Source organism: Panthera tigris, chromosome B3 (genome assembly GCF_018350195.1).
Source record: "Panthera tigris isolate Pti1 chromosome B3, P.tigris_Pti1_mat1.1, whole genome shotgun sequence".
In the NCBI taxonomy this organism is placed as follows: Eukaryota; Metazoa; Chordata; class Mammalia; order Carnivora; family Felidae; genus Panthera; species Panthera tigris.
This window is the reverse complement of record NC_056665.1, coordinates 55,840,246-55,846,612: the sequence shown is the minus strand read 5'-3', so window position 1 is coordinate 55,846,612 and position 6,367 is coordinate 55,840,246. Positions and strand designations below refer to the sequence as shown.

General features: G+C 38.3%; 1 pseudogene; it reads right to left on the bottom strand.

Moving 5' to 3' along the window:
- Positions 1-5,487: 5,487 nt before the first annotated feature.
- Positions 5,488-5,614, bottom strand: LOC122240018 (annotated as a pseudogene).
- Between the last annotated feature and the right edge of the window lie 753 nt (positions 5,615-6,367).

Sequence of the window (6,367 nt, the reverse complement as noted above, 5' to 3'; positions counted from 1 at the left end):
TAGCTGTACAGCAATTAGCAGGCCTGGTGGGTGCAGGGCCTGCCAAGCCCAGCGGCTACACCATCAGTCAGCAACTTACCACTGGCCAAGACGTGTGGGAGGCTGCGATGATTTATTAGATTTATTATTTCCACCAATATGAGTAAACAGGCCAAACAATTTTTTTTTAAGGCCAGGAGTGAAACTACTACTCCTGAGGTACCATTAAGCTGAAATAAAATGATTGGTGGAGAGTTTCTTGTAATATCACGCCAAATGTGTAATGGTATGAGGTTAAATTGCTGTCTGCTCTCTGCTCTTTTTGTCTTACAGTCTGATACTCTGTGTGATATCATCTCCTGATACATATTTTCCATCACTAAAAGCAGAGAATATGTGACTTCAGTGTCCTGAGACTTGATGAACGTCAAGTGGTGTTTTTTAAGTTGCTATATTGGGGGCATATTTCTTTCTGTTCTTCATCTTATTGAGTTGAATTTACATACAGATGGTGAGTTCTGACAAATGTATATACCTGTGTAACCATTTCCTTAATCAAGGTATAGAAAACCTCCATCATCCCAGGGAGCTGTCTTTTGTCCCTCTCTAATTACTCCCAACCACCTCTATCCCCTGCATGGGAAACACTGTTCTTATTCCAAAGGTTTGTATTGTCTGTTCTTGAACTTCATATCAATAGAAACATACTGAACATGGCTTTTGGCGTCTAATTCCCTTACTCAAAAAGTTTTGAATATTCATCCATGTCATTATATGGCGTGTACACATATATGTACATGTATACATAATTTGTTCATTTTTACCTCTGAGTTGTATTCTATTATATAAATGTACTACAATTTGTATATTCCTTCCCCTGTGGATGGAGTGTTGGGTAGTTTCCAGGTTGGGGTTATTGTGAATAGAGCTACTCTAGACATTCTTACGCAAATCATGTGGGTACATTTTCACTTCTCTTGGGTAGAATAGCAAGATCAAAGGCCGGGTATATGTGTAACATTATAAGGAACTGACATGTAGTTTTCCAAAGTGGTATAACATGTTTCATTTCCACCAGCAGTAGTTTGAGGGCTCCAGTTGTGCCACACCCTGGACACATTATTTTGACTTGGACCATTCTAGTCAATGTGGAATGGCATTTCATTGCGGTTTAATTTTCATTTCCCTAATGATAACAAGGTTGAGGGTTTTTTTTCATGTGATTACTGGCCATTTACATATTTCTTTGGAGAAGTGTCTATTCAAATTTTCCCCATTTCACTATTAAATTGTCTTTTTATTATCTTATTTATAGAAGTTTTTTATATATTCTAGAAACAAGCTCTTTGCCATATTATGAATATGTTCTCTAGTCCTGTGGCTTACCTTTTCATTTTCTTAGCAGTATTTTAAAATGAGTTTTAAGTTTTTATAAAGTCCAGTTTATCAACTCATTTGTGTTGAGCAATTTTGTTTCCTTTAGAAAATTTTTGTTTCCCTGTTGGGGTGGGTTTTTTTTTTTTTCTGAAACTGTTTAAAGTACATTTTCTAAGTATTCTCAATAATAAAAATTTCTGATTATCTGTGTTCACAAAATATGTCTTTATTTTCATTCTTTTCTTTTTAATTTTTTTGATTTTGTTTTTAATGTATATTTGAGAAAGAGAGAGAGAGAGAAAAAAAGCATGAGCAGGGGAGGGGTAGAGAGTGAAGGAGACACAGAATCTGAAGCAGGCTCCAGGCTCTGAGCCGTCAGCACAGAGCCTGACGTGGGGCTTGAACTCATGAATGGTGAGATCATGACCTGAGCCGAAGTAGGATGCTCAACCGACTGAGCCACCCAGGCGTCCCAATTCTCATTATTTTCACTTTAATTACCCAAATGCCATTGTGTCTAGTAACCTGGCTTTTGGGGTTGGGGAGAAGCCCTGATTTGTGTAGCATTTGCCAATTTCCATGGTGGAAACACTCCCACTATGATTTTATTTCACACTACCAATGGTTTAACAAGTGGCTTACAAAATTCCTGAATATTTAGCAGTCAGTTCTCACTGGCTATTATGATTCCCTCCAGCACATCACTGCAAATGCCACAGGAAAACAAGTGATGAGAGATAAACCCTGAGGCGGAGGGCTGTTCCCTGGGACAGTGGAAAGATGCCATGTTTTGAGGGACACCTGGCCACAAAAATAGGAGAGTCAATGGCCATGACTAACAACCTGACATGACTTTCAACTGTGGCTGATATAAATAAAAGTGCAGATATGAGTGTGTATGAGTTAAGAAATAAACGTTTCAAATGAGGAACCCACTGTCCGGGAAAATTGGTGTAAAAGCAGAGGCTCTGCTGATACTCTCATTTTGGGGGACCTCAAGAGACACCTTAGTCCTGAAAATGAGTGGATGAGAATGGACGTTTAGGCTGTAGACAAAGGGAGCAGAATAGACACCAACAGGGAGTAACTGAAGGAGTGACCCCTGGATACATCTTGTATAGCCTGTTCACTTGGAGTAGGAATTAAACAGTAAATAGCATGAGCCCAGTGAGATGGTAAATGAACACATTTCATCCACAGCTGCTGTGGCCAGGTGGTATGCTTGATGTTGTGACACAGGGCATAGCCAAGGAATCAGGACCTCTGAGTCATAAGAAAGAGTCCCACAGGTGACTTTCTTTTTCCCCAAGAACGCAAGAAAATTTACAGTAGCCTCCTACCACGGCAGTAAGCAGAAGGAAGCTTTTTGTTGCAATTGTTCTACACAGAATTTTCATATGAGGGTAGAAAAACCTGGATATTTGCAGCTGTGCATGGTTTTCTGTAGGAGCTATAATGGAAATAGAGTAAGGGAAACACATTTTAAAATCTTTATTCTCAAAATTAAGCTTTGGCCAATTTTACATATTAGATATTAAATATATGTATTATATGTATGTTTTATTTATTTTACTAAGTATATCATATACGCAGACACACATTTAACTTAGTTCAAATTATAATAATAAAATGACTGCACTTATGCTCACCATCAAGCTTATATACTAAAACATCACTGCCAAACATCAATGCCAATACTTGATAGCCATCCCTTGATCCATTTTCCTCACTCCTTCCATCATAAAGGGAACTCTTCTCCATTTCAAGTCTCAGTGGTTTTCCTAACTTTACTGCCTACACAGCCGTCCTTCAGAGAGAATTTAATGCAGGGAATTGGTAACCCAAGTGATGGAGCAGCTGAGTACCAATCAGGAGATAATGAGATAACCCAGAGACTAGCAACAGCAGGGAGCCAGTATCATACCCAGGCAAGAGAGACAAAGGGAGGAGGGGGGGTGGTACTGGAGCCTAGGGGTGGGGTCATGTCCAGGGGATCCTATCCGGTGAGAGCTGAAGACAAGGAGGAGGCATAGCTACTGCCAGAGAAACTATCCAAAGCAGAGTGGAATGAGGGGAAGTAGCCTGGTATCTTCTTTCCACATGTCCTACAACCTTCTGTTAGTGTCTTCCACTAGGTGAATTCAGCCCACAGCCAAATGACCCTCAGGCCTGCCATGAGGAGCAGAGCAGAGGGGGATGGACATAAACCTGAGCACAGACCTGGGGTAGTGTGGCAGCAAGGAATGCCTTCCATCTTCAGCAGAGTTAAATAACCATGCGTATCCTGTGTGCAAAGTCTAAATGCTCGACAATAGATAAATGTTTAATTAATTATGAAATATTATGTGGGCTTTGAAAAACACTATTTAAAAGAAATCCATAATTATATGAGAAAAAAATTTAAGTAAAAATATAGAAAAATATTGCACATAAGTTCAAATTATAATTTGAAATAAATGCACACTAATGTAATAATATGAAATATTGTGCATTATTTCAACTACTTAAACTATACACAGAAAAAAACTGGAAAGATTAATACCAAAAGGTAAGCAATGTTCTGCTTTGAAATAATAGGTATTTGTATTTTCTTATTCATGTATTTTTGTATTGGGCAAATGATCAACACCTATTGCTTTCATAATCAGATCTAAAGATTTTCCTCCTCAGCACCTGGGATATGGAAGCTCCCAGGGAAATTATCTGCCATTTGGGGACATTACTATTAGAGTAGTTATGATGCTTTCATGCTTCTTATCATATTTACATTTTGTAAAGCACTTTTAGTATTTTTTTTTTTTTGTAATAACCACATGACCTAGGTTTTCCTTCCATGCAGATAAAGAAATAGAACAATGCAAGGTAAGACTGGTGGTAAAAGGGAAACCAAAGTCAGAGCATGGGCCTTGATGTCCCTTGTCAAAAGGACACTATGGGAGTCATTAGTGTTCTTCTCCAAATATTTCATACTTCTTTCAAGACATGTGGTAGAGATTCTCCATCTCCTGGAAAGTATGATCATGTGATTTGCTTTGGCCAGTGACATGTGAGCAGAAAGGATATGTTTCACATCCCGGTAGAAACATTAAAAGCCAGTATACAATTAACCATAGTCTCTAACCATAATCTCTTCCTACAACTATGGAAATCACGAGAACACATTTTTTAATGTTTATTTATTTTTGGGAGAGAGAAAGAGACAGCACACAAGTGGAGGAGGGGCAGAGAGAGAGGGATACAAAGGAGGATACGAAGTGAGCTCTGTGCTGACAGCAGAGAGCCTGACGTCGGGCTCGAACTCCCCAACCCTGAGATCATGTTCTGAACTGAAGCCGGATGCTCAGCTGACTGAGCTACCCAGGTGCCCAACGGGAGTACATTTGGAAATAAAGCCTCTAACAGTCTAGGTCTCCGAGATCTCCATATTTCCACCTGCTTTGGGCATGCTGCATGAACAAGAACTAAGCTTTTGTTGTGTTAAGCTACTGAGATTTTGGGGATACATGTTTGTACAGCCTAACAACCCATTTTGACCAAAGAGAAAATTATTCTCTTCACAGCACTAAACAGGGTGTCTTATTTTCCCATCTATTTTCAAAGACAATTGACTAGTAACTATTTGTAAAAAGAGCAACACACATCGACAAAATAAAAATATTGGAGCAAAATAGTCAAAGATACCTTTTTAAATTATTTAAGATTGTTTCACAAATAGTAAAGAAGTAATTGTCTAAGTTCAAAGAGACATGGAAATAACACACGTGGTTTGGATAAAAGCTCTTAGCACTGTGCTTTTGCTTTTTCTCTTCCCTTCTTAAAAAATATTTCTTGGTTTATTTATTTCCTTTATCAAAAAGACACTAAGGCATTCACAAGTATGTAGGTTATCTGAAGGTGGCAGGCCCAAGAAGGAGCTGGGCTCACAACAAGCAGCATAGCAGCCCGGTGAGGTCAGGAGATTGGTTATATACAGAGTGATGGAAATCCTGGAGCCAAATTTCTCACTGTCGCGAAAGGAAGTACAAGTATAGAAAGGAGGAAAGTTAGAATAAACCCTGTGGTGTTGTACTAGAATCAGAAGAATCAGTGAGTACCCATGGTTTTCAATAGAGTTAGAAAGAGAATAAATATAGAATATGTACATATGCATGTATGTACACACATATGCATATATATACACACATGTATATATGCATACATACATATATATACACATATAAACATACACTTGATCTTAGCCAAAAGGCCAAGAAGCGATGTATACACATATAAACATAAATGACTGATTCCCCAGGGTTGGGTCAGGCAAAGAACAAAGTGAGTCTGGAATATCTTTTTAATGACAGAAAGTAAGGAAATTATGGAGGGATGATGAAGACATGCCAAAAGTTCACATATATAAGGACTTCCAATGGCCAAACTTGGACATTTTGAGCATGAACAAATAGATAATAATATGGGAGTGCATTACAACATGTTGAATAAAATAGGAAGCCATGAGCCCACACTGATATAAATAAATGAATGAATAAATTAATGAGTTGAGAGACAAAGTCTTTTTTGGGGGGGGGATAGGAAATCAAATAATACATGTAGACGGAATGATAGTATTGGATAAATGCAATTTCCATCACAGTAGTAATCAATTCAGGCAAAAAACATACCCAAAGGATGCCAAAACTTGTGGGAAAAAATTGGATGAGAAACAGCTTTTTACATAATCTCTTACATCTATGATATTCCCTCCACAAAATATATCATTGTGGCCTAATCTTGAGGAAGCACTGGAAAACTAAATTGATGAGAAGTCCATAAAATGACTAGACTACAGTTTTAAGAATGTGAAGGTCATGGAGATTAGGGAAGGCTAAGGAACATTCCAGGTTAAAAGACTGGGACACTGATAACTGGCTCAGTAGATACTCCTTTTATGGACCTTCTGCTAATAAGGGATGTTGATGAGACATTTGGCAAAACTTGAATGGGGCTCTGAGTCAAGAGGCTATGGGAA